At 38.2% G+C, this 27,781-nt stretch overlaps 1 long non-coding RNA gene across 1 annotated transcript; it reads left to right on the top strand.

The window, feature by feature from the left end:
* The first annotated feature begins 134 nt into the window (after nucleotides 1–134).
* On the top strand, nucleotides 135–12,163 carry LOC141633821 (uncharacterized). Its single transcript, XR_012538573.1, has 2 exons — nucleotides 135–378; nucleotides 11,567–12,163. It is a non-coding gene; the product is annotated as an uncharacterized LOC141633821 (long non-coding RNA).
* Nucleotides 12,164–27,781: the final 15,618 nt, after the last annotated feature.

Below are 27,781 nucleotides of genomic sequence, written 5' to 3'. Positions count from 1 at the left end.
AGAGGCGGGATCTCGTGAGTTTGGTTCTTACGGTGAGTTGTGAGTTTGGAAAATCTGGACCATTGGATAAGTACAAGTACACGGCTGAGATTGGCTCTAATACTGATAATAAACGCACGCGCTTTGCTTTCCTAAACACGTTACACATCTCAAACCTCAAACATGGCCTCATCTTCTCTTCCACTAATCTTAATCACCTTTACCCTAAAAAACACAAAAAGCCCCAAATCAATTTTTCTCTGTCTTCAAAAGTTCATCAATGGCTTCCAAGCTCTTCTCACTCTCCTCACTCACAACCATCTCCACCGCCGTCAACACCAAACATTCCGACATCAACCGCCGCAGATCTGCTATTAGAACCACCGTCAACGACAAATGGTGGATGTAACACCCCATACTCCAAGTGCCTTACCAGGACCACTAAGGTATGAAGATATTACCATCTCGGTTACCCGAGGCAATGATAATCAAATAAACAATAAAGAAACAACGTTTAAATAGAAATACTTAGTGAAGGGTTACAATTCTCGAAACCAAAACCAAAAGTATAATACATGTTCTCAAACCGATCAGCATCGTTCTAATGAAATGTAAAGAAACTACTAAGCTACAAAGCGGAAGACTTCTATCATCATATCGTGGAAATCCCAGCTATCCCAGACTCATCTCATACCTGCTCAATATCTACTCACCATCCCCGAATAGATCACCGCAGGTTTACAAAACAACAACCGGGGTCAGTACTAATCACACAACTCCATATATATCAACAATAAGATAAACAGACAACTTAACTGTCACACACACAACCACACCAATTCCAACAATCTCATTCGATCGTCCCTTTGGACCGGTCCTACCGATGGGGGACGCGGCCGTACCCACCAAATCCCCGCTCCTCATAATGAGCGATAACCCTGTCCATTAATGTGCACATCCCTTCTGTGGCGGGTTCCACAGAAGGAGAAACTAGGGCGGGAAGCCACTCCCGCAAGTGACCCCACTCAGCCGAGGGCACGCCTCGAGAAACATAGACAACCAATCACAATCACAAGCACAGCTGTCACAATACAATTACTATAGCAAACAATCAATCTCAACACATCAACAATCATCCCACTATGGGACTAATAATGAGTAGGAAATCCTACCTGGAAAGCACACTATCAGACGATCTCTACAGCTGTATCAAAAAGCTTCCTCTACGAAACCTCCTCCTATCATACAACATACAAATGCTACCAAATCACATACTACTCAAAAACCCCCAAATCCCTATATTAGGGTTTAACCAAAACAAAGGAAAGACAACAAAAAGGGTACATAGATCTTACCCTCGACGCAAGGATCTCAACGGTATAACCAACGATGATAACCGACCTTCCAAACTCCGGGATTTGCTAACGATGCGATTAGGATTAAGAACGTACTTGCTTTCTCTCTTTAACAGTAAATTAGGTTTTGCAAAAGTGTTTAGAATAATGACGACGAAGATTATATATGTTAATCGCATAATTAACAAAACCCGAGAAAAACTCCCCGCAAACCGGCTACTCGATCGAGTACCCAAGTTACTCGATCGAGTACCCCCTTACTCGATCGAGTATCCTAGTTACTCGATCGAGTACCCAACAGTCGAAACTATTCTAAAACGCAACTCACCCTTACTCGACGGAGTAAGGCCTACTCGATAGAGTACCCGAAGACTCATAAATACGGAGTATTACAGTCTTCCCTCCTTAAAAAGAACTTCGTCCCCGAAGTTCAAACCACTACTAAACAAAGGTACTCCCCCAACGCTTCCGACTCACTACCAAAACAAAACTCAACATAAAACATGTTACTAACCAAACTCATCCCGACAAACATACCGACACAACATACAAAAAGGGTATAAAACGGTTAAAAACTCTTTGCGATCATCTCCTACCCTCCTAAAAGAAACAAGGTTACGTCCTCGTAACCACACATACCTGATCAAACAGAAAAGGGTATCGCTCTTTCATAGCTTCCTCTGGCTCCCATGTAGCTTCCTCAGTCTCGTGATTAGACCAAAGGATCTTAAGCAAAACTGTCTCACCACTCCTAGTCTTCCTAACCTTTCAGTCAAGAATCTGCTTAGGCACCTCAAGATATGATAAGGACTCATTGAGCTCTAAGTTCTCTGCCTCTAACACATGTGACGGATCACTCACATATTTCCGCAGCTGCGATACATGAAACACATTATGCACTCTCTCTAACGCAGCTCGTAAAGCTAGACGATATGCAACTTCCCCAACTCGCTCTAAGATCTCATAAGGCCCTATAAACTTCTGACTTAGCTTGTCTTTCTTCCCAAATCTCATAACCCCACGCATAGGAGACACTTTCAAAAGAACCTTGTCCCCAACCTGAAACTCTATATCTCGGCGGTGTAGATCTGCATAGCTCTTTTGCCTATCCTGAGCTGCTCTCATCCGTTCCCTGATCATCTTAATCTGTTCAACCATCTCATGTACCATCTCCGGTCCTAAAACCACTGCCTCAGCACTATCGTCCCAACAAATTGGACTCCTACATCTCCTCCCATACAAAGCCTCAAACGGTGCCATACCAATACTAGTGTGATAGTTGTTATTGTAAGAAAATTCTATCAAGTCCAACCTCTGTTCCCAGCTACCACCAAAATCCATCACACAAGCTCGCAACATATCCTCAAGAGTCTTGATTGTTCTCTCAGTCTGTCCGTCTGTCGCAGGATGAAATGCTGTACTCATCTTCAAAGTTGTTCCCAACGATTCCTGCAACTCTTTCCAAAACCTCGATATAAATCTAGCATCTCTGTCAGACACTATGTCCTTAGGGACTCCATGTAACTTAAGCACGTTCTTTCGATAGGCCATAGCCAATTGTGCTTTAGTCCATGTATCTTTCATTGGAACAAAGTGAGCTGACTTGGTCAGTCGATCCACTATTACCCAAATCATGTTGTTACCTTGTTGACTCTTTGGCAAACCCACGATAAAATCCATGGAAATGGATTCCCACTTCCACTCAGGTACCGTTAAAGACTGAATCTTACCTTGTGGTCGTCGCTGTTCCCCTTTAACTCTCTGGCATGTCAAACAACAGGACACAAACTCAGCTGTCTCTTTCTTCATCCCAGGCCACCAAAACGTGTTCTTTAAATCGTTGTACAATTTGTCTCCACCTGGATGAACTGAATATGGTGTGCAATGTGCCTCTGTCATGATAGTCTTTTTCAACTCCTCATCATTAGGAACACACCACCTACCATCAAACCTTAAACTACCATCTGTATGAATAGAGAATCGAGACACTGTCCCTTTCTCTACTCCAGCTCTCCACTCAATCATCTTAGGATCCAACGCCTGCTTACCTCGAATGTCATCATAAAACTCAAGTTGCACTGTCATATCGCCCATGACATCTCCTTTCTGCATCATATGTATCCCAAACCTCGCTACCTCATCTCTCAGTCTTATCAAAGATAGAGCTGTACATAGAGAATGTACACTCTTCCTACTCAAAGCATCAACAACTACATTGGCCTTCCCTTCATGGTAGATAATTTCCATGTCATAATCGCCAATCAGCTCCATCCACCTCCTCTGTCTCATGTTCAACTCCTTTTGAGTGAAAATATACTTGAGACTCTTGTGATCAGAAAATACCTTAAAGATTGCTCCATAAAGGTAATGTCTCCAAATCTTGAGAGCAAACACCACTGCACCCAACTCCAGATCATGAGTAGGGTAGTTCTCCTCATAAGGCTTCAATTGCCTAGAAGCATAGGCAATCACTTTACCGTTCTGCATCAACACACATCCCAACCCATTCTTTGAGGCATCTGTATAAACCTCAAAGTTCTCGATTCCTTCAGGTAATGCTAAGATAGGAGCTGTGGTCAAACGCTCCTTTAATGTTTGGAACGCCGTCTCACAACTCTCATCCCAACGAAACCTGTTCTCTTTCCTCATCAACGCTGTCATAGGTCTAGCTATCTTGGAGAAATCTTTCACGAACCGTCGGTAGTATCCAGCTAAACCCAAGAAACTTCTGATCTCAGCAACATTCTTTGGTGCTTCCCACTTTGTCACTGCTTCTATTTTTGCCGGATCCACATCTACCCCATCTTTAGAGATCACATGCCCCAGAAAAGCAACTTTCTCTAACCAGAACTCACACTTGGATAGCTTAGCATACAACTCATGCTCCCTCAAAGTTTGCAACACGATCCTCAGATGCTCCTCATGCTCCTCCTTAGTCTTAGCGTAGACTAGGATGTCATCGATAAACACCACTACAAACTTGTCCAAAAACTGTCTAAAGATCCTATTCATCAAATCCATAAACACTGCCGGTGCATTAGACAACCCAAACGGCATCACCACATACTCATAATGACCATACCTCGACGTGAAAGCTGTCTTTGGTATGTCCACCTCTCTAATCTTCACCTGATGGTACCCCGACCTCAAGTCAATCTTAGGAAAGACTGATGCACCACTCAACTGATCAAACAAGTCATCTATCCTTGGCAAAGGATACTTATTCTTCACCGTCACTCAGTTCAACTCTCTATAGTCTATACACAACCTCAGACTCCCATGTTTCTTCTTCACAAAAAGAACTGGTGCTCCCCACGGCGATACACTAGGTCTAATGTATCCCTTCTCTATCAAATCATCCAACTGCTTCCTAAGCTCCTCCATCTCCTTAGGACCCATACGGTACGGTGCCTTAGAGATTGGCCCCGTCCCCGGTTTCAACTCTCTTGTGAAATCTATCTCTCTTCCGGCGGCAACCCGGAATCTCCTCCGGAAACACATCCTCAAACTCTCCCACCACTGGTATCTGATCAACTGTCGGACCCTCTATCCGGTCATCTCTCACATGGCATAATATCAAAGGACATCCCTTCCTCAGATATGACTTCAAAGTAACAGCTGCAATCAACTTAACTTTGGGTTTGACTAAAAACCCACGATAAGACACACTAACGCCCTTAGGACCTCTTAAAGACACTTTCTTTTGATGACAGTCTATCTTAGCTTTATACTTTCCCAGCCAATCCATCCCAACTATCATCTCAAAACCGTCAAAAGGAAACTCTAGCAAGTCTACAGGGAAATCAACTCTAGCAACTTTTACCCTGAAGGCATATTTGATCATTGCCCATGTGTTGTCAGTAACTGTAAGACTGGTACTCCTCAACATGCCAGTTTTAAGTACTTCAATATGTGGGGCCAGGCTCCCAATTTTTTGGACAGGGTGAAGGAGGAATGGACAAGGAGTTATGAAGGTCATAAAATGTTTGGTATTGTGAAAAAATTGAAGGCTCTAAAACCTGTTCTCAAAGGACTCAATTCAGAATGTTATTCTGATATTGAGAATAGAACTGTCAAGGCAGTTCAAGGATTGGATAAAATTCAGCAGCAGCTTGCCCAAGATCCTGCTAACTCTGAGCTGGTGTCTCAGGAAATAACATTGCTTGCTGAAGTTAGAAGCCTCACTGCTGCAAGGGATAGCTTTCCGAAACAAAAAGCAAAAATACAGTGGATTGAGAATGGAGATCAAAACACTGCACTGTTTCATGGAGCTATTAAGAAGAGATATATGGCTAACAAGGTGATCCAAATTGAAGACCAGAATGGCCAGCTCTGTCAGGATAGCTAGAGCATTCAGGCAGCTGTTTTGGATTATTATATGAACTTGTTAGGCAGTACTAAACAGACTGAGAAAGTAAGGATTGATATCTTGAACACAGGGAAGCTATGCACCCAGGAGCATTGGAGCATTCTCAATAAGCCTGTTAGTAATGAGGAGATTAAACAAGCATTCTTTACAAGTCCTATTGACAAATCACCAGGACCTGATGGGTACACAAGTGGCTTTTTCAAGGATGCTTGGGAGATTGTGGGTATGGATATTTGTAGTGCTATCAAAGAGTTCTTTATTACTGGACAACTGTTAAATCAGCTGAATGCTACAAACATTACCTTGATACCCAAATGTGAAAGACCTATTTCAGTTAAGCACTTTAGGCCAATTGCCTGCTGCAACATGATTTACAAGGTAATATCAAAATTACTTTGTAACAGGCTCTCCCTTATTCTACCTGAGATTATTCATGAGAACCAAGGAGCTTTTATCAGAGGAAGGTCTATACTTGAGAATGTGCGTATTTGCCAGGACATTGTCAAAATGTACAATAGGAAGAGTGCTTCTCCAAGATGTCTTTTCAAGATTGATTTGCAGAAGGCCTATGACTCTGTGGAATGGGACTTTGTGGAGCAGATGTTGCTGGGTTTAAAATTTCTTGAACTTTTTACTCAGCAGATTATGACCTGCATTAGGACCACCACTTTTACCCTAGCACTTAATGGAAATCACTTTGGCTATTTCCAAGGAAAGAGAGGACTTAGGCAAGGGGATCCCATCTCCCCCTTACTCTTCACAATCTGTATGGAGTATTTAACAAGAACAATCAAATATGCCACAGAAAGATGGGACTTTCAGTATCATCCCCTTTGCAAAGATTTACAACTGACACACCTGATGTTTGCAGATGATCTGCTGATGTTCTGCAAAGGGACAGCTCAGTCAATTATGCTACTTGTTCGAGCTTTCTCCACTTTTTCAAAAGCATCTTGATTGATTATGAATAATGGTAAGTCTGGGGTGTTTTTCAATGGCATGGCAACTGAACTGAAGGATGATATCAGGCAGGCTACTGGTTTTATAGAAGGACAAATGCCATTCAGGTATCTGGGATTTCCTATTCAACCAGGGAGAATTTCAAAAAGAGAATGCAATATCTTAACTGAGAAGATACTGAATAGAATTAGGAGTCTAGGAGCCAGGAAATTGTCTTATGCTGGCAGACTGACCCTAATCAATTCAGTGTTGAACACTTTGTACAACTACTGGGCAAATATTTTTATTCTCCCTAAAGGTGTGATAAGAAGAATTGAAGCTGTGTGTAGGAATTTTTTCTGGGATGGATGTGCTGAATACCATAGAGTGCCCCTTGTCAAATGGGACACTATCACTCTCCCAAAAAATGAAGGAGGACTAGGGGTGAAAAATGCTGCAATCTGGAATACTGCTACAGTGGCTAAGCTTGTGGATTGGCTCTATTGTAAAGCTGATAGATTGTGGATTAAATGGGTAAATCAAATTTATCTAAAGCAGCAAGATTGGCATGACTATGAACCTACAGCTGATGTTACTTGGACTTGGAAAAACATTTGTAAAGTTAAGGAACTCATGAAGCCTGCTTATGCAGATGGACAATGGATGCCTGATACTCGGGGATATACTGTCAGTAGGGGGTATGACAGGTTGAGACTTCACCAAGCTAAACCAATCTGGTTTGAGACTGTATGGTCTAACTGGAATACTCCTAAACACTCACTGATCTCATGGCTTATAAAGAATAACGGGATAAATACAAGAGAGAAGCTTTTCAGGATTGGATGTAGCAATTCTGATAGATGCTGTGTCTGTGAAGCTGCACCTGAGACTCAGGAACACTTGTTCTTTGAGTGTGGGCATAGTAAGCTTATAATGAACCAGATAAGGGATTGGAGCAAGCTATAGCTATCAGTGACAGGAGATATACGGACTGCAGGATCAACAACACAACAAGGTGTATATGCTCTTGTGCTGACTGCTAGCTACTATCATGTATGGGGGCAGAGAAACAATGCAAGGATTAATGCTGTTCTAGTGAGTCCAAAAAGAGTTGTGCAAATGATTAAAGACAGTGTGAGACATAGGATCAAGGTCAAACGAAATGATCAAATGTCAAGTGTTGACAGGAATTGGCTGTGTACTCTAGAAAATTGAGTTGTACGATTTTGATCCTTCTGGGAATCGAACCTAAAGGCTTGACTATCATTCTTCTAATTATCATTTATTTTTGATATATATTATACATCTCACATTTTACCAAAAAAAAAGAAATCAACTTGCCTAACTATCATAGGTACATCCCTATATAACCTCCCACAAGATACAGACTCACCCGAAGGTATAAAAACTTTCTCACTGACAGACTCATACACCCTTAAACCCAACCGTTTAACATGACTCGAAGATACAAACGACTGAGAAGCCCCTGAATCAAACAAAACAAAGGTATGAATACCATTAACAAGAAAAGTCCCAGGGTGATAACGTGTGCATCCTCCTCACCGCTTTCTTCTCCATCATGAATAACTTTCCCTTTGGTCTTCCGTCCACCTCCGGGACAAGATCTTGGTGATGTGGTCGGCTTAGCACCGACCCTTGGTTGTTGTTGTTGTTCGTTGGTGGTTTTTGATAAGAATTACCGCCGTTGCGGTTGCCTCCACTCTGGTAACTATGACTTCCCCGGTTTGGCCATGACCCAGCCGGTCTATTGCTCGCATAGCTCTGCGCAGGTCTCTGGAAGGTTCCCGGTGCACTTGTGCACTCATGTCTCTTGTGGCCTACACCACCACAGCTATAGTTGGTCACTCCCCAACTACCACTAACACTTCCACGGCCACGCCCAAAGGAAGCCCCAAAGATCGAACCCCGACCCGAAGAAAACCCCTTAGACTGATTGTGGTTGCCTTTCTTGTGATTAGATTGGCCACCACCCTCGCTCTCAGACTTCCTTTTCTCACCACCTGACCTCTCCTGAGCCATCTCCACCAACCTCTCAGCTCTTCCAGCCCTCTCATAAGCTTCCTTAACATCAGTAAGGACTCCCACGGGTAACTTATCCATAATCTTAGGGGTCAACCCCCTCTCAAACCTCAACGCCAAATTCTCCTCACTCAAACCCATATCCTCAGCATACCTAGACTTGTCATTGAACTGCCTGTAGTACTCGGCCACAGACATCTCAGTGGTCATCTTAAAACTGTTAAACTCTTCCCTCAACTTACTCCTCACATGCTCCGGTACAAACTCTTTTCTCATAGCTCTACGAAACTCTTCCCAAGGTATAGCAGGTAAACTTTTGTTCACAGACAACTCCTTAGCACTCACTTTCACCGTATCCAACCACTTACCAGCTGCCTCCCTTAGATAGAATGCAGCCTGTTCCACTCTCATCTCATCAGGACAGTGAACCAAATCTAATATGTTCTCCATCTCTCTAAGCCAGCTATCAAGAAGGTTCGGCTCCCCAACCCCCTTGTACTCTTTCGGGTTAAACCTCGCTATATAGAGGCTGATTTTAGAGTGATCAACCTCTTTCTCCTTATCCTTACCCTTATCCTTATCTTTCCCCACAGTCTTTAAAGCCTCAGTAAGAGCATCCTGATGCTCCAACATCTTAACGATGTCATCTATGTTCATAAGCTCAGCTCTCGCATACAAAGCAGTCTTCTTGGGCGGCATCTTGAAACTATATGAGAGAAGGGGTGGATATAAACATACGCGCTAAAACCTCAAAACACGAAAACAAGCTGCCCAGGCCCATAATCGATCGAGTTCCAAAACACACTCGATCGAGTAACAGGCTACTCGATCGAGTGCCCAACATACTCGATCGAGTGCCCCAACATCAGACCCCAAACAGACCTTGTGATCTCTAACATACTCGACCGAGTAGCTAGGCTACTCGATCGAGTGATCCCCTACTCGATCGAGTGCCCGAGGTACTCGATCGAGTGCCCAAAAACACGATTCTGGACTCAAAATCGTCAAAAACCCACCCAATCAAGTTAGTCCCACTCGATCGAGTCATGCTAACTCAGAAACGCTACCCGCATGCTATATCATGTGCTAACATGCTAAAAACTTTATAAAACCAACATTATATCATAACTAAGCATATAATGCTACGCATCTTTTCATACGATCTACGAAATCATTATATCATGTTATTAAATGCCACATTGTAAACACCCAACATGTTTTCATTCCAACATCAATTCTACATATATCATCAACCTTTCTTTCACATTCTCAAATTCCTACCGCAAACAACCAACGGTTACACACACTTCATCACATACACACACAAGCTAACCAAACAACGCATACGACCTTGACATACACCTCCCATGTGGCCGGTTCAAAATTGTAGGGCGAGTTCGCGACTTCAGGACGTCTCCCAAGCCTTTGAATTAGCTCCTACAACCTTTACCCCGGGTTCATTTTAATTGACTCCCTATGTTCATTAGGTTCATTGGTTACAGGTTTCAGGATCGTCTCTCTGATACCATTTGTAACACCCCCATACTCCAAGTGCCTTACCAGGACCACTCAGGTATGAAGATATTACCATCTCGGTTACCCGAGGCAATGATAATCAAATAAACAATAAAGAAACAACGTTTAAATAGAAATACTTAGTGAAGGGTTACAATTCTCGAAACCAAAACCAAAAGTATAATACATGTTCTCAAATTGATTTTTCATGTTCTAATGAAATGTAAAGAAACTACTAAGCTACAAGCGGAAGACTTCTATCATCATATCGTGGCAATCCCCGCCTATCCCAGTACTCATCTCATACCGCTCAATATCGCTCACCATCCCCGAATGGATCACCGTAGGTTTACAAAACAACAACCGGGTCGTACTAATCACACAACTCAATATATATCAACAATAAGATAAAAATGCATGACTTAATCGCTCACACACACAACCACACCAATTCCAACAATCTCAATCACCGATCCGTCCATGGACCGATCCCCCCGATGGGGAACCGCATGATCGTACCCACCAAATCCTCGCTCCTCATAATGAGCGATAACCCTGTCCATTAATGTGCACATCCCTTCTGTGGCGGGTTCCACAGAAGGAGAAACTAGGGCGTGAAGCCACTCCCGCAAGTGACCCCACTCACCCGAGGACACGCCTCGAGAACCATAGACAACAATCACAATCACAATCACGGTAGTCACAATACAATTACTATAGCAAACAATCAATCTCAACACATCAACAATCATCCCACTATGGGACTAATACAGAGTAGGAAATCCTACCTGGAAAGCACACTATCAGACGGTCTCTACAGCTGTATCAAAAAGCTTCCTCTACGAAACCTCCTCCTATCATACAACATAAAAATGCTACCAAATCACATACTACTCAAAAACCCCCAAATCCCTATATTAGGGTTTAACCAAAACAAAGGAAAGACAACAAAAAGGGTACATAGATCTTACCCTCGACGCAAGGATCTCAACGGTATAACCAACGATGAAAACCGACCTTCTAAACTCCGGGATTTGCTAACGATGCGATTAGGATTAAGAACGTACTTGCTTTCTCTCTTTAACAGTAAATTAGGTTTTGCAAAAGTGTTTAGAATAATGACGACGAAGTTTATATATCTTAATCGCATAATTAACAAAACCCGAGAAAAACTCCCCGCAAACCGGCTACTCGATCGAGTACCCAAGGTACTCGATCGAGTACCCCCTTACTCGATCGAGTATCCTAGTTACTCGATCGAGTACCCAACAGGTCAGAAACTATTCTAAAAACGCAACTCACCCTTACTCGACAGAGTAAGGCCTACTCGATAGAGTACCCGAAGACTCATAAATACGGAGTATTACAGTGGACCCCGCTCTTTGGCAAATGGTCTAGAGGAGGAATCGGTGGTTATCGTGGTGGAGCACTGTCAAAGTGATGAAGTTCGAAATGATTGTAGTGTGTAGTTGTTTAGTTTGTTGTTTTTCGGCGATTTCGCGGTGCTAGTTTGATCGCTGAAGTGATGAAGTTCAAAATGATTTAGTTTTAGTGATAATTTGATCATTGTTTTTCGATATCACTTTGAACTCCGCAAAATTCACAAACTATTTGTGAAGTGTACGCATATTCGAAAGGTGAGCTAATTTTACACATATTCGACAGGTCGATTGATTATGATGATAGAGAATGATCTTGATCAATCAGCAGACTTATCTGATCACTATTCCGTCGCAACACAACACAGATGCACGGTGGCAGTAGGGACGAGCAAGATGGTGCGAGAATCGAGGACGGAGCAGGTGCGAGTGTCGGGCTGCTGTATCGTGATTAGAATGAGGAGTCAAGAGGAGTGATATGGTCGTACTGGTTGTATCTTGCTCGAGGTTTATCTGAAAGTGGGGCCAAAATTAGACGCTTTAAGATTTTGAAGTCATTACGAGGAATATCAACTTCTTCTTTACCAGCCTGATGTTTTTATAGTACTCGCCTGATGAACTTTATGCTACCAGAAATATTATGTTTCCTTTTAAAATGCATCCAAACCTGAATTGCTGGTGGTGTAAGAATACCGCTTTAGAAAGAGGGGTAAGGATGTAAGGCAATAAAGCATAGATTCAGTAAATAAAGAGATAGGAAGAGGGGTAAAATAGGAAAATTAAGGAATTGGAGGATAAGAGAAAAGTGAGTGAGAAAGGGAGTGTGTAGTCACTGTTGATCTGTTGAATATGTACAAAGAGGTAAGAGTACTGAGATGTGTTGTTGGAAAATATATGGACAACTTCGTATATTTTGTTATCTAGTGTGTAGTCAAGTGTTTTAGTACGTCTTATGTGCTCTATACGACTTGGAACTATAGCGTAAAGCTAGTAGAACTTAGAAGTGCTATTCATGTTAGAGATTAGAAGGGGAACTCGTTTTCCTGATCGGGGACATGCACGACCATAAACATGGTCACTTTGTTTTCGACCTTGATCAACAATTCGAGAACTGAACAATCCTGACAGTAGAATAACAGCACAATAACATGTGGTAGAAAAAAGAGTAAAAAAAATCAAAGTGACACCGGAATAACATCACAATAACAGCAGAATAATAGTAGAATAACAGCACAATAAAAAGTGGTAAAAAAAATCAAAGTCGTAAAAAAAATCAAAGTGGCACCGGAATAACATCACAATAACACCAGAATAATAGTAGAATAACAGCACAATAACACGTGGTAAAAAAAAAGAAAAAAAAATCAAAGGCGTAAAAAAATTCACAATAACAGCAGAATAACATCACAATAACAGCGGAATAACAATAACATATGGTAAAAAAAGAGAAAAAAATCAAAGTCGTAAAAAGAATCAAAGTAACAGCGGAATAACATCACAATAACAGCGGAATAACAATAACAACACAATAACATGTGGGGAAAAAAAAAGAGAAAAAAAATCAAAGTCGTAAAAAAAATCCAGGTAAAAAAAGCACAATAATAGCATAATAACACGAGGTAAAAAAAAATAAGAGTAAAAAAAATTTCAAGTAAAAAAAATCCGGTACAAAAAGAAAAAGAAAAAAGGTAACATAATGAGTAAAAAAGAAAAACATAAGAGAAAACAAAAATCAAAGTGGTAAAAAAAGCATAATAACACGAGGTAAAGAAAAGAGAAAAAAAATTAAAGTAAAAAAAAAAGTAACATTAGAAAAAAGAGAAAATAAGTAAATGACAATGGTTTTATATGACATGTAAGATTTGATCTTGGCCACTCATCTCTAATATAATCTAGTGGCTAAGATTCCCCCAAGGCCCCAACTCACAACTCACCATAAGAACCAAAATCACCAAATCCAATCTCTCTCTCTCTCTCTCTCTCTCTCTATATATATATATATATATATATATATATATATATATATATATATATATATATAGAGTAAGGTTCTTGTGAGTTTTGTTTCTTATGGTGAGTTGTGAGTTTTGTACTTTAAAATCTGGACCATTCAATTATATCACAGATCTACCGTCCAAATGTAATCTTGTCGTCATATATAAAACCCGTCTCCTTTTATTTTTCCCCTCTGTTAACTTCTCTCTTCACGACCAAATCATACAACATCAACCCTTTCTCTCGCTTCCGTTATTTCTCTGTTATTGTATATCGTTCCTCTCTTTTCTCCCCCAAATTCATCACTTTTTCCTGCGATTTATGGTAATTTCATGACCTTCTATCCTCTTCTTCTTCTTTTATTATCTCTATTTCATGTTTTTACGCTTCCGCTTTGATTTTTTTCTTTAATTATGTCGAATTTTACTTTGTTCACTACTTTCGTGTGGTTATTTTCCTGATTATGTTTCGTTTTCCTGCATTTTCACTTTTCTTAATTTCTTAAGTGATTTACATGTTTTAATTGTGTTTTCCAATATTTTAGGGTTTTGCTGATCCTTCTTCTCTTGATCAAATTAATGGCGTTTTTCAACTTGTTCGAGATCGATAAGATGATTTTAAGTCCGCATCGTCTAGTTTTTGGCTTGAATTCGGGTAAATTTATGAATTGCTGTGTGAATTGATGTTTCTTATTACGTTAATTACTTAATTGTTTGACTTAGGTTAAATTAGAGGTACTCACACTACTTGTTATAAGAACAGATTGAATTATCGGCTAAGAATCTAATAGAGCAAGACACTCATTCTCCGCATCATTTTAAGTGTGTATCTATGCTAATCATATGGAAAACTTGAGAAACTAATAGTATATGTAATTAGTAAAAATACTGACTTGCTGAACTTAGATACAACAATATAATGCTAAACTTTGAGAATCAAGAAACGCACTAAGATAACCATGGGCATTAGATTTTCTCCTTGTAGTCGTGGCGTTGGCCGTATTAGTGCCGGCTCGTCATAAGTCAAGCTATAAAGGTAGTTGTCCTTTGCGTGGTCACTGGTTAGGCATGAAATAAAGTCGGTCAGTTCGGTCATGTCATGTTTGGTGGTATTGATGGAGTACCATTATACTGAGGTTACTTATGTTTTACGCCAGACTTGTCGTTCGGTTTGGACTTTTAGAAGCTTCTAACTGACTAGCCATCAGGATTTGAGTTTCTGATTTGGGCTTAGGGTGTTGCTAATGCAGCTCAGTGTTATGGTGCAACACCTACTACGTTTGGGAAATGTTTCTAGGAAGGTTGCTTAACTAATATTTTAGGAGGGATGTTTCTTTTCTTAAAAAAATTATTAGCAGGTCGGATCTAGTTACGCCTCAAATAGTTGGCCTATTGGAACATTTTTGTTTCCATAATTGGTGATTTGTTTGTGTATAGTTGCTTGTGAATTTGTTGCGTTTTGAACTAGTATTTTGAACTAGATTGAGTTAATGTTTCAAATCTATAATGAACGTCGTTTATGATTGAATTTCTTAGTTGCTAGCGCGTAGAACGTACAATGAATGAAGTTTTATTTGAAATTTCTTTCTGTGATGTGGAATTATAGTTAACTAGCGAGTGGTTCTATAAGACTTGGAAAAATTTTGAGGTTCATAATTGTTGTTTTAGATCAACATTCATTCATTGTACATTCAAACTCAGATTCAAACTGTAGATCAACATTGATTCATTGTACATTCAAACTCAGATTTGATTTCATAACATTGTCTCTATTTCTGTCCAAGTCCTAACAGTAGATGAGATTGTTAAGAGTTGCACAGGTAAATTGTCAATGTGTAAATTGAAGCCTATTAGCTCAATTGGTAGAGTATCGCGCAATAACACGAATGGTGTGGGTTCAAATCCCACATAGGCTATCTTGCTTACAAGTCGTTTACATTATACTCATTTCTTTCGCATTACAAGTCGTCTAATAAAAATTACAAATCGTTTACGAACATCGCAGTAACACCGAATAACACCAGAATAACACCGGGGTAAAAACACAATAACACCGGACTAACAACAGAATAACACCAGAATAATATCGGATCGCATAACACTGTAATAACACCAGAGTAACAACACAATAACACCATAATAACAGCGGAGTAACAGCAGAATAACATCACAATAACAGCGGAATAACAGCAGAATGACACCAGAGTAACACATGTTCAAAACTAGAATAAGAATAACAGTGGACTAACAGGTGGTAACACAAAAAAAAGGAAAAAATAACAAGTGGTTAAAAAACAGAAGAATAACAGTGGAATAACATGTGGTAACACAAAAAAAGTAAAAAATAACACGTGGTAAAAAAACAAGAAGAATAACAGTGAACTAACAGGTGGTAACACAAAAACAAAGGTAAAAAATAATGTGGGGTAAAAATCAGAAGAATAACAGTGGAATAACATGTGGTATCACACAAAAGGTTAAAAAATAACACGTGGTAAAAAAACAAGAAGAATAACAGTGGACTAACAGGTGGTAACACAAAAACAAAGGTAAAAAATATCATGTGATAAAAAACAGAAGAATAACAGTGGAATAACAGGTGGTAACACAGTAAAAATAACACTTGATTAAAAAAATAATAGTGGAATAACAGGTGATAACACACAAAAAGGTAAAAAAATATTACATGGTAAAAAAACAGAAGAATAACAGTGGAATAACAGGTGGCAACAACAAAAAAAGGTAAAAAATAATGCGTGGTAAAAAACAAGTTGAAGAATAATAGTGGACTAACAGGTGATAACACAAAAAAAGGTAAAAAATAACAAGTGGTTAAAAAACAGAAGAATAACAGGTGGTAACACAAAAAAAAAAGTAAAAAATAACACGTGGTAAAAAACAAGAAAAAGAATAACAGTGGACTAACAGATGGTAACACAAAAACAAAGGTAAAAAATAATCTGGGGTAAAAAACTAGAATAACTGTGGAATAATAGGTGGTAACACAAAAAAATAAGTAAAAAATAACACGTGGTAAAAAAATAACAGTGGAATAACATGTGGTATCACACAAAAAGGTTAGAAAATATTACAAGGTAAAAAAAACAGAAGAATAACAGGTGGTAACACAAAAAAAAGTAAAAAAATAACACGTGGTAAAAAAACAACAAGAAGAATAACAGGTGGTAACACAAAAAAGGTAAAAAATAACAAGTGGATAAAAAACAGAAGAATAACATTGGAATAACAGGCGGTAAGACAAAAATAAAAAATAAAAAAATAACACGTGGTAAAAAAATAACAGTGAAATAACAGGTGGTAAGTAAAAAATAACACGTGGTCAAAAAAACAAAAGAATAACAATGAAATAACTGGTGGTAAGTGGTAACACAAAAAAAAATTATTAAGTTTTAAATTACAGATCTTGTAATTAGGTTTGAGGAAGATGATGATGATGTAGGGGAGGTGGTGAAGGTTTAAAGTAAAAAAAAAAAATTGATTTGATAATCTGTGAGGAGGAATTGAAATGAAAAGAGAGGGAGAGAAATAAAAAAGTACAACTAATGAGATCTAATCTCTACCCTTGGTTTGTTTTGATCTAATGGTTGAGATTTTCCAAACTCACAACTCACCGTAAGAACCAAACCACGAGATCCCGTCTCTCTCTCTCTCTCTCTCTCTCTCTCTATATATATATATATATATATATATATATATATATACATATATATATATATATATACATATATATATATATACATATATATATATATATACATATACATATATAATCAATCCTCAAATAATGGAGCAATTAAACAAGCTTAAATATTATCAACAAATGCAAAGCATACCGGTTAAGGATTAACTTCATTCAAATCCCTTATTTCCCTGAATGAGAAGAGCGTCGTTATCAGCGGTCATACAGTGCCCAAATCGCATCTCTCCGCCGCCGCTCCCACAACCAGTGCACCGACAGGCCGATTACCACCAGATCAACCATGAGGACAAGGTTTCCTGTACACCATTTCTTCTTCGCACCTTGATCTTTTATTCATGAGGTTCAATTTTATTATAGCAATTACATTATGGGGAATATTTTAAGGGTTTGAAGGATTTCAATTAGAATGTAATTTGGGACAGAAAGGGGATGAAACAAGGAAGATGAGCAGGTTGAGGGAGTTTTCTTTTCACATTTTCTAGGATAGGACACGTAAGTCTAAGTTTTTTATTTAATTTTTGGGTACTCACACCTCACAGAGTCTAAGGTAGTACGAGTAATACAAAAAAAAATTTCATTTGAGACCAACACTAATCGTCTTAAACTTATTACGGAATAACAACAAATTAAATTACAGATAATTGATACTGTACAGTTTAATTTTATAAATTGGTCCAATTAAATTATCTTCACCACTAAGATAAAAACTACTCACATATAGGTAGGGAATACAACTGGCCTATGATGAATTTGGTACCACAAGTTGCAAATAGTACGATCAAGTACGGGACTAAAGAAGCTAACGTTACGAATTCTCAAAAATTGCATACCTTGGGACAGTGCACACCTGACCTAACATGGGGCGATTGTGGCCGGTGTTTAAGGATCGACATCCGTCAATTCCCAGACATGCTCGGCGCACGAGTTTTGCACATATGTTATTGTAGGAGTATGTTGTAGTCATTTTAATCATTAAGAGTCCATCAATACCTAAGGCGTGCTCCCATAGTCCCAATGGTTTTTAGAAAGCATCTCTTAAGAGAGGCCGCCCTTTTACACAAATTATAGTATAAGACGGTCTTACTCTGCGAGACGATCCCCTTCTGCAAAAAAAATTGTTCATTTATTACTAATAAATAGGTTATGTTTTTTCATTAAGGGACCGTCTTACACAGTCACTACTACAGATACAGGCTATAACAACGGTTAAAAACCGTTGTTATATAAAAAAGCGGACGTTGTTAAAGCGTCCGTTGTAAAAGGTTTTAACAACGGTTGGTTTTCTTAAAGCAACCGTTGTTAAAAATATTAACAACGGTTTTAAGTATAAAAACCCGTTGTGGAAAGTGTGACTCAATTTTGGGGGGAAAGTTATAACAACGGGTTGTAATATACAAAACCGTTGTTATAACTAAAGACAACGGGTTGTTTGTAAATAACCGTTGTTGTTTGTTCTTAAAAAATAAAAAAAAATTAAATTAAATATTACTAGATGCATGTATAATTACGGCCCGTTAGAATTCTGATGCATGCAGAATATCCCTTAAATTAATTACCAACGGTTTTGAAAAAACTTATAAATGTGACTAGCTATAAATATTAAAGCATCCTTTAGTATCTAACATTCATTAATTGAAACAACATGGCAATGAACCCTAATTTTATCAACAACGAAGAATGACTTACACAAACGATTGAAGATGATGGGAAGGTTCTCGCCGGGCTTCCCGCCGATCAACACCCATTAATCAAAGCATCCCTTGAACATCAACGGAATTATTGGATTAAGAGGCGTGAAGCAGTCCGGCTTGTCAACAAAGCCTCATCATCATCATCATCTTCATACCCTCGTCGGCCACATTACTCGCAACTTGGCTGCAGCCAGAGATATGTTGAGTTGTACTCTTCCAACCTTATCTCCACATGCAAGTCGTGTCCTTGCATATATTCAATCTGTTATTGCAAAATATGAAGCCAATGACCCGGAAGTTAGCGGTATACCAGAGTGGAGTGATTGGTGGCAGGTTGAGAAGCGCTTTTTACGCTTAACCGGGGTTGTTCCGGCTTATTATACATCTTTTGATTTCTGATAATTGCTGTAATGTATTTGGTTTAAAATTAAATGAAATGATCATTTTGAAAGTGTTGAGTTATGCTTGTTTGATTTGCTTCCATTTTTTCAACTCCATAGATCAGTCATCATCAAGATCCGATTATTACCGCCATTCTTGTCCAATAAGATTTGAAAGCGTATTGAGAGATATGATGATGCTGATTATGGCACAACTTCCTAACATATATATTAATTAAAAAACAACTCAACCCACACATTGCTTAGTATAAATACATTGCATTATCTCAACTAACATGCATTTCCATTATCTCAATATATTCTCCAAACCCTAACTGCTAAAACAAACTCCAAATAAATTAACCCTCTCCTTAATCTTTCAAAACAAACTCCAAACTCCAACAAAATGAATGATATCATCCTTAAGACTCTTACTATGCTCGATCCGTCATCAAGGACGCCAAAGAAGATGGAAATGAAATAATTAGCAGATGCTGAACGGAACCTAATGGTCGATAAAAACACATACATGGAAATGAAATAATTAGAAAAATAAAATAATGACGATGAAACAAACCTGATAATTACAGAACGTACGTAAAGAGACGATGAAATCAACAGTGACGGCGAGAAGATAAAGCGACGATGAGAAAGAGAGAAAGAGACGATGAGAAAGTGTGTGTTTTGTGTTTGTGTTTGGCTGCTGCTGGGTTTGTGTTTGTGTATTAAGGTTTGTGTTTTGTGGCTGCAGCAGACTTGTGTTTGTGTGGTTTAGAGTATGGAAGGTATTAACAACGGTTATTAAACAACAATCGTTGTGAAATATGTTTTAACAACGGTTGTAAAAAACACCCGTTGTTAAATAAGTTTTAACAACGGGTTTCAAAAATAACCGTTGTGATTACTTTTCACTAACTTTGCGCCAATTTTGCGCCAAATTATTAACAACGGTTGTTCATGTCTGACCCGTTGTTAAAACGAATAACAACGGTTTTTATAACCATACCCGTTGTAATTGATTTTAGTAAAATTCGCGCCATACATTCTACAACGTCTATTGTGATTTTCGTGAATAATCGTTGTTAAAGGGGCGTTGTAGTTGCCTGGATTTGTAGTAGTGAGTAACTACGGGCTCTTTTATTATCTCTTTTATTATATGGCATAGAAAAGTAGAAATTAAAAATTGATTTGATAGTAAAAAAACAAAAAAAAAATTCTAAGTGCCGGACCAACAAAGTCCAAGTTATAAAGACTATGTGCAAGTAAACAAGCATGAGTCTTAGTTTTACGATATATGAGAAAATCGTGCAAATCCCATGTGTTATTGTTTGACATAGTTATTTAGTTTAAAATTTAATTTAAAAAATTTGGGAAAACGGTACAAAGTACCTTATTTGAGTAATTGAAACACAACTGTTACGTATTATTTAAAATGATATTGAAAGGTCCATAAAAATTAGAGGAAAGACAAATTTGAAACCCGTGCAACGCACGGGCACAAAATCTAGTATATATCTATTTCAGGCTTTTTTGATGTTTTCCTATTACAATTAGAAAATTATACACTTATATTATTATTAAAGACTTATGTTTTCCTATTAAAATTAGGAAATAATTAAATTTATAGTTTTTTTTCCTATTAAAATTAGAAAATTATACACTTATATAAATTAATTATTTACAACTTTTTCAATTAAAACCCATTTTATAAAAAAAAATATTACTTTATGTTAAAAATTAACCACTTTTCATTATTATAAATTTACCACTTCTAATATTATAAAATTATCTTATTTTAACATATAGCTACCACTGTCTATCATTAAATGATCGCTTTTTTTTATCTTTTGCACCATACAGTTACACACAATAACTACTATTCTCTGTTCCTTTAGGCTTTAACTAAATGAGACAAATAGGAAATGATAAAAGAGAGTTTTAATAATTATAATTTCTGAAGTTTAATCTGTTGGAGTTAGTTTCCTCCACAATAGTGCGTTAACATAATAAATCTCATTAATAGAATATTATCAGATATTTAATTATTTGATCCTCGTCAGTTGATTAACGTAAATCGATAACGGTTGGCTGACTAGAGTTTGACGTTATTGTCGTGAGACGGCGGTGATTAACTGATCCCTTTCGGTCACACCTAAAGGAATAAACCCCAATTGATAACTAATTAATTGTATGAGATACAATTTGTTTAGTCCCTTGATTTATAGACTAAGAGGTTAGTCGATTATTTTTAGAGAGATTTCGAGTTGCGAACTCGAGGAGCGACAGTTATTATTTAATTATGTGATAATTGAATAGTAAGTTTTGGGAGACGGGTTTTAGTTAATTAACTGTTAATTTACTAAAATTGTAGTAATTGATTAATGTGATTAATATTAGTACGTAAATAATATGTGTAGTGGTACACGTATATTTACGGAGTGAATTAGACGAATTAATTATGGAAGTATTTAAACATGACACAATGTTTAAAATAATAATTACACGGATTTGTGCGACAAATATAAGAACCAACATGGACCCGTATATGGTCAAGTTGACCGTGTAAAATAAGTGTAGTGGATGATTACTCACATAATCATTTTACCTTATTTTGTATACTACCATAATATGTATCTTATACTAGATTTTGCATGTGATGTAAGATAAAATTATAAGACAAAAATTGTCCACTAATATTGTCCTCCACCCGCCACTTTCCCACTTCAACACTCCATATATGTTCACATTTTTACACTACTTCATTCTTACACTCTACCATCTTTTGCATGTGAACATTTCACTCCATCTCTCTACAATAATTCATCACTAGTATTCATTATTAATATTACTAAGATAAGTTAGTGATATTACTAATATTTATCAAGGGAGCAATATTAACAAGTTACTAGTACAAACTTATTATTATTTTTGGGTTAGTTCTTGGGTGAAACTTGAAGGAGACTTTCTAGTTGAAAGTTTTTCAAGGAGGATCATCCACATCATTTTAGCTCAAGAACAAGCTAGTTAGGTGAACTGGTTTGTGCCCTTTTTACCACAAATTCAATGTAAGGAATTTGTTCTTTCCTTTTATGCTTTCATATTAGCATGCATGTTACATAGATCACATAAACAACAATTTATGAGATAAATTAATTTTATTAGAGAGTCTAATATGGATCTATGATCTTTCATAATATAGGCTCAATATCAATCAATTAAATATAAACATATTTAAAATTGTCTTATCCATTATGGGTAGGACATGAATCTTATAGGGCGAGAGATGGCTTCACTGTTCATGTGTATTAGTTTGAGAGGTAGGGGTAGGGGTATGACGGGTTTTTGAGGAGGGGTGAGTTTCTCGAGGGGTAGGGTTAATCTCTAACATTTAAGGGTGTATTATTTACAATTTTTTTCAATAAAAATCCATTTTATAAAAAAAATTACTTCATGTTAAAAATTAAGGGAAGTGTTAGGGCGACGCCAGATGTCACCGAAACTCAGTAACACCCTAATAAAAAATAGAATATAATAAAAAATAACAAATTAAATTTCGTTTTTGCGCTAATATCATAGGGATAAAACCGTAATTCACAATGCGTATCATAACAACACATCTCTATCTTCATCAAAGCATACATGTACCATTTAACAAAAAAAATAATTAACAAAAACAAGGGGAGAATTTTATTGTCAAAAGTGAAATGACAAATACCTTACAAAAATTTTCTCCACCGGATTCATAATTGTTAAAGTATGTTCAATTGTACAAACGAAAGATGAAATATAATTTATTCATTAATTTTTTTGTGTTCATTCACATGGAAGAACAAACATAAAATGATCACGAAGATATGTGATCGTAAGACTAGGATACCATGAAAGCAAGATGATTATGGGGTACATTTGAATCATTAATATCTCAATTACTGACTTTTTGTCCAAGATTGCACAGCTAATATCCAAATATTTACCAAATTTGTGATTGAATATCACGTTTAAATTCCATCAAACCTTACATAATCTATCAATTTGTTTTTTTATAGATAATTTTTTATTATCATTATTTTATAATTAATTAACTAATGTTAGTTTCCTAAATTACCCTTTAACAATCATTAATTTGACTTTCGAATTTTGATGGAGAGAAAGCAAAATACCTAAGGAAATTACAATAATATCGCGGGTGTCGCTCAATTTGAGTACCACCCGGTGTCGCCATTGCATTTTCCAAAAATTAACCACTTTTCATTATTATAAATTTACTACTTCTAATATATTATAAAATTATCTGATTTTACATATAGCTATCACTGTCTATCATAAAAGGATCACTTTTTTTTTTTTTTTTTTTTATCTTTTGCACTATACAGTTGCACACTGTGACACCCCTCGTTGAGGTAACTAAAAGTAACTAGTAAATCGTGGCGGAAACACGAGATTTTTAAAACTTTTAAGGCTTCTAAAGAAGTCCAACGCGAGGTATCACTAACACGATAAGTAAGTCTAGATAGTTAAGTTTAAGTTTACAACACAAGTCAATTTATTGGGGAAAAGATATCCCACGAATTAACATAGTTCAAAAGTAGGTGAGTCTATTAAATGATAACTAAATAAGGTCCGAGGTAAGAACTCGCTAGCTCACACGGTCTTCCCCACTTAAGCTTCATCACAAACCTGTCATTCATAATAAATATGAAAGCCACGAAAAGTGGGGAGTAACTCGGGGTTCTCCGGCCACAATATGTCAAAATACAAGTAATTAGGAATTTAATTAAATAAACAAGCATGAGAGTAAATACTTACGGCATTACGAAAATCATGATTAGTGGGCATAAGAAAATAGGAATGGTAAAGCACAAATGAGAGAGGAATTATTAGGGGTTGTCACACATCAACTCGACTCAAATGTAAGACAATTACAAAGTATAGACTCAAACAAGACAACCCTCTAGGCTCCAACCTCTTGGTAGGACGACGATCATAATACGGTCCTAGTCTAAACCTGGCGGACTCTCGGGATGGACGACACCCGATTCGACAAACGATACCAAATCGTATCCAAGACTCGAAATATGGTACACCTAACCGTGCCCGAAAGTCGAGTAACCTCAAGCGGAACCTTGTCACCTAACCGTGACCCCGGTCGAAGAGGCGGAAGGAAAAATAGCCCAACTCGGAAACAATGGCACCTAACCGTGACCCAATGTCCGAGGGCAAACAAATAGGGAATGTCGAGTAGTCTCACAATGTAAAACGTCACACTCGGGTCCGAACAAGAACCATAACCATTTTGCATGTTCATAACATTAATGAGTCTTAAAGTAACCAATTATCGATAGGAAAGAAGGTACATGCATAACTCAATCATTATTAGAAGTCGCAAGTGAAATAGAGCAAACAGGGGACTCCCAGCCGGGTGGTGTACCGGCCGCCGGGCCACCGGCTGGGACAACATGCCAAAAGTTGGAAATCAATAAAAACTTACAGTGCACTCCCAGCCGGTCAGTAGACCGGCTGCCGGTCCACCGGCTGGGAATACGGCCAAATTTCAAAAACACATAAAACCTTCAGTGCACTCCCAGCCGGTCAGTAGACCGGCCGCCGGTCACCCGGCTGGGAATACGCCCAAACTCAAAATCACCTAAAACCCTCAGTGTACTCCCAGCCGGTCAGTAGACCGGCCGCCGGTCACCCGGCTGGGACTACAAACACACGGGTTCAATGCAAAACACTTCCAAACCATTTGAAACCAACAAAAATTGTTTCTCATCAATTGTTTACGTATCCTAGCATGATTCTAACTCGGAAAAACAACATGTTTGAGCATGTGAATGGGTAATTTCGGATTCAAGAGATGTAGCATGAGATTTTCATCCATACATGTGAGAATTGCAAACAAGCATGATATTCAACAACCAAATTAGCACCAATCATGAAAGATACAACTTTTAACATTCATATGAGATTATAACTACATAAAACCACACAATTTTAACATAAAAGTCGAGTAACCCATCACCGTTACCTTTTTGCACTTCAATCTTCTAAAGACTCGTCAATGATGTAGCTATCCTCCTCCGGGTTGTCCAAGTTCTCCCCTAAACACAAAACTAAAGGTATTAAGTCAAGAATCCACATCCTTGAAAGATGAGAATTTCGAAAAAGAGGAAAAGATGACAACTTTCTTACTTAGAAAGAAGGGAAATGAGAAAAGGAAGAGAATGGCGCGAAAAGGAACGAGATCGGTGAAGAATTGAGTGAGTTATGGTGATTTTAAGGTTGAGAGCAAGGGTTTAACAATGGTGGAGTGGTTGTTGAGGGAATTTCAGAAATTAGAATGAGGGAGATGAAGTTGTGAGGGTTTAGTTGAGGTTTTGTGTAGAGAAAAGAGGAGAGAAAAGGCCCATGAGTCAAGTTAAGCCCAATAACTCAAAATGAGTCGGTATCCACTAGAATTTTCGTCCCAAGTCTACTATAACTCGAGACGGAGAATAATATTATTAAAATCTACACTATTATTACCGTTACACGGCTATGACGATATTTTATGAAAATAAGCTTTAAATAATAATTATTTAATAAAAATTACTTAAAAATTTATTTAAAATATAAGGAAAGCGCGGGTGTTACAATTATCCCACCTTTTAAAACGTTTCGCCCTCGAAACTTGAAACGAAAAGGTATTACCTTAAGAAAACAAACTAGGGTACTTGACACGCATGGAAGCTTCCGGCTCCCAAGTCTCTTCTTCTACATCACCACACTTCCACAAAACCTTCACCAAGGGCACCACTTTGCTCCTTAGCTTCTTCTCCTTCTTGTCCAAGATACGAATCGGTCTCTCCTCGAAAGAAAGACTAGGCTCAAGCTCGGGAATCTCATTTTGCAACACATGACTAGGGTCGCTAATGTATTTCCTAAGTTGAGAAACATGAAAGACATCATGAACTTTACCCAAACTCGGGGACAAATCCAACTTATAAGCCACGACACCAATCCTCTTTACCACTTCGTAAGGTCCAATGTACTTCGGACTCAACTTCCCTTTGACTCCAAATCTCTTTACTCCTTTCATCGGGGACACTTTCAAGAATACTTTATCTCCAACTTCAAACTCCAAGGGTCGACGGCGAACATCGGCATAAGACTTTTGTCGATCTTGGGCGGCTTTCATTCTTTCACGGATGAGCTTCACTTGATCAATCGTCTCGGCTAACTTGTCGGGTCCTAGATCACGGACATCACTTGCTTGATCCCAACAAATCGGACTTCGGCATTTCCTTCCATAAAGGGCTTCATAAGGGGCCATCTTGATAGAAGCATGATAACTATTGTTGTAAGAAAATTCCACCAAAGGTAAGCTCTTCTCCCAACTAGAATGAAAATCAAGGGCACAAGCACGCAACAAGTCTTCTAGAGTTTGAATTGTCCTCTCGGATTGTCCATCGGTAGCGGCATGAAAAGCGGTACTCATCAACAACTTACTACCCATAGCATCTTGCAAAGCTTTCCAAAATCTTGAACAAAACCTCGGGTCACGATCCGAAACGATTTCCTTAGGAACACCGTGGTAACGAACGATCTCATCAACATAAGCACTAGCAAGACGGTCTAAACTCCAAGTCTCTTTGATAGGGATGAACCTAGCACACTTGGTCAACCTATCCACAACAACCCATACGACATCCTTTCCACCAACAGTCTTAGGCAAAGCCATCACAAAATCCATGGAAATGGACTCCCACTTCCATAAAGGAACATCCAAAGGTTGTAGCAAACCACCGGGTCTCTTATGCTCAATCTTTACTTGTTGGCAAGTAAGACATCTTCCCACATAGGACACGATGTCATTCTTCATGTTAGGCCACCAAAACTGAAGCTTCAAATCTTTATACATCTTATCTCCTCCGGGGTGAATCGAATAAGGTGATAGATGAGCTTCATCTAGAACTCTCTTCCTCAAGTCAACGGCATCGGGCACATACATGCGTCCTCGGTAACGAAGGTAACCTCTAGCATCAATCTCACAATCCTTTGCTTTCCCTTCAAGGAGCTTGGCTTGAAAACTTCTAAAGGTAGCATCGTCCACAAGGCTATCTATAATCTCACGGTGAAGAACGGGCTCGGCAACCATAGCACCAAGATAATCAAAACCACTCTCCACAAGTTGCAAACTTAACTTACGAAACTCGGCACAAAGGTCATCGGGGAGCACACGAATAGCACTCAAGGGATGAGTAGACTTCCTACTAAGGGCATCGGCAACCACATTTGCCTTTCCTTCATGATACAACAACTCCATGTCGTAATCATTCACCAATTCCAACCATCGTCGTTGTCTCATATTCAAATCCTTTTGGGTGAAGATGTACCTCAAACTCTTATGGTCAGTGTAGATACGGCAATGGACTCCAAT

The sequence above is a fragment of the Silene latifolia genome, chromosome Y (genome assembly GCF_048544455.1).
Source record: "Silene latifolia isolate original U9 population chromosome Y, ASM4854445v1, whole genome shotgun sequence".
Lineage (NCBI taxonomy): Eukaryota > Viridiplantae > Streptophyta > Magnoliopsida > Caryophyllales > Caryophyllaceae > Silene > Silene latifolia.
Note: the sequence above shows the minus strand (reverse complement) of the source record. Positions and strands in the feature narration are given on the sequence as shown.